Below are 2,572 nucleotides of genomic sequence, written 5' to 3' on the forward strand. Positions count from 1 at the left end.
TACCGTTTTTCCTTTTCTTTCTTTTTCTTTTTTTTTCCTTTTTTCCCTTTACTTTTCTTCTTTCCACCCCTCGTTTTAGTTTTATGTAGTAAGGACTGCTGATTGGCACCAGCCTTGTGTTTTATACTTCACTTTTGTCAATATTATCATTTTTAATCTTTTTAAAGTTTCGTGTGTGTGTATATATATATATATATATATATATTTATTTGTATATATATATATATATATTTATAATTACTATTTTTGTGATGTCTTTTTTTTGTCGGGTAATTTAATCCTTTTAAGACATTGGTTGAATATTTAGAGGCCCCCTTTCTGTCCTCTTGGAAGTGATAGAGTTAATTGAAGTCTCTTATTTATAATTACTATTTTTGTGAAGTCCTCTTGGAAGTGATAGAGTTAATTGAAGTCCTTTTAAGACATTGGTTGAATATTTAGGACTAACCAAACTTCTCAGCTGAGTCCAGTGCTTAAAATATTCAGAAGAGTGATGATAAGATGCCTATTATTTTGTACTATTATTAATGCTAATTTTCTAGGCTATGAATATATAATATTCTTCTGTGCTCCAAGTTCAAGAATTTGCAGTGGAAGAACTTTTGTTACGCAGGTTTCCTCTTCCTTTCTTTTTGGTAGCCGTTCATCGCCTTCATCCTCATCAGCCCCTTCTCTTCTTCAATTTTGGTCATTTTTGCATCGACCCCAAATCTTCTTCCCTGTTTGTTGCCTCCATTGCCATGGTCTTGACCATCTAGTTCTAGAAACCTTTTTTGAATCGATTCTTACGAGAGTTGACTTTAATAAAGTATAAACCTGACCCACAGCATTAGATTCTTTGAATTGGCTTGGAGGTTTGATTCTCCAAGTTCTTGAGTTGGTAACTCTAAAGGTCAGAAGGCTGATGATGGACAGAGAGCAGACAACTTGGAATATCATTATATTGACATCATTCTAATATAACACAAGGTAAGGGTATGGGCATGTGTGTATATATATAGTTATATATTTATGTTAGTACGTGTACTTCTTGCATTGATTCAAGTTAAGCTTTAGTTGATGCCTGATGTTTTCACTGCATTCCTTGCAAAACTTTGAAACATTTCTATGGTTCCTGAATATTCAAATTCTTTTTGTTTATTTTTCCAGACAATTTTAATGAAATTTGTATCAACTAAATGACACCATTTTCTTAAGAAAAAAAAGGAAAGTGCTTCCTTGATTTTGGCAAATGTTTGGGGTTAGGCTTGGTCCTTTGATTTAAAAAATATTACACATTTAGTCTTTTTTTTTTAAGTTTTGAGATTAATTTTCAAATTTACAGTATCGTTTCAATTTGATCGATTTGACTCCATGATTTACGTTTTAACTTTGGTTATTTTATTTGTTTAATTTTTCATTACATTTTATAACCTTGGTTATTTTATTTTTTAACCTTGTTTATTTTATTTATTATTATTTTCACTTTTAATCATTACTATTAGTGTCTATTAATTATTTAAAAATAATTACGAAGTAAGATTTATCATTTATTATTTAAGTAGTGAAACAAAATTAATAAACAGCAGCTAAAGACAAAAGTGAGTGAAAATTTGAGGTTTTAAAGTGAATCAAAAGAAAAGATATTTTCTCCTTATTTAAAAAATGTAAAGGAGTGATTTTAAAAAGGGAATGAATTTGGAATAATTTGGAATGGGGAACCAATAAAAATGCACACAATATTTGGTATTAGGCAAGAGTAAATTGATTCATTTCCGTATAGAAAAACAGAATAGATTCATCTCTCCTAAATTCCATGATTTATTTTGTAAGTATTGTTAATGATTTTCAATTAATTAATTTTCTCAATTCAATTTTTATATAAACTGTGATTTTGATTCATCATTCTGGGCTTACTGTCGAGGCGGACTACACATTTGGGCCCTTAGGGAGGCCCAACGAATCAAGCACACGTGGCGAAGAAGAAGGGTGGCTGAGAATGGAACCGACGTGGCGGAAAACATATTCTTTGAGAATCCTCTTTTAGAAGAATATTTTGGGGGAAGAAAAGGAAAGGAAGATGGGAGGAAAGGAATAAAGAGAGGGGTTTATGAAAAGGAAATTATTATTATAATTATTGTTTGTGAGAAGATTATGGAGAATTATTTATAATATTTATTTGGAAGAAGGATTACGATAAAAAGATTGTATTTTTTTTTTCATTTGTGTAAAAAAAGTGTACCAAAATAATTGTGAAAATAAAAATGAAATTCTTGTTTTTTCTTTTTTTATGAATTCAATATAAAATGTAAAATGTGAACATTTTTTGCATTTGTGTAGAATTTTGTTGTTGTTCCTATCACAAGTTCATTTTCTTTAGTTATACCCTAATTCAAATACACCCAAATTTTACATTAATTCTTTTTGTTCATTTTGTATAAATATTTTTTGTTAGCAACTACAAAAGTGAAATTTTTTACATTAAATCAAATACACAGAATAAATTATATTATTTTTTTTCTTCATGTAAAATATGTTTTTGAAATTATTACAGTAAATTCAATTCATAGAGAAATTGTATTATTTATTTTTT

General features: G+C 28.6%; 1 long non-coding RNA gene across 1 annotated transcript; it reads left to right on the forward strand.

The window, feature by feature from the left end:
* Positions 1 to 687: 687 nt before the first annotated feature.
* LOC116403251 lies at positions 688 to 2,226 on the forward strand. The gene is made up of 2 exons (XR_004215918.1): positions 688 to 969; positions 1,904 to 2,226. It is a non-coding gene; the product is annotated as an uncharacterized LOC116403251 (long non-coding RNA).
* The last annotated feature ends 346 nt before the right edge of the window (positions 2,227 to 2,572 follow it).

The sequence above is a fragment of the Cucumis sativus genome, chromosome 4, assembly GCF_000004075.3.
Source record: "Cucumis sativus cultivar 9930 chromosome 4, Cucumber_9930_V3, whole genome shotgun sequence".
NCBI lineage: Eukaryota > Viridiplantae > Streptophyta > Magnoliopsida > Cucurbitales > Cucurbitaceae > Cucumis > Cucumis sativus.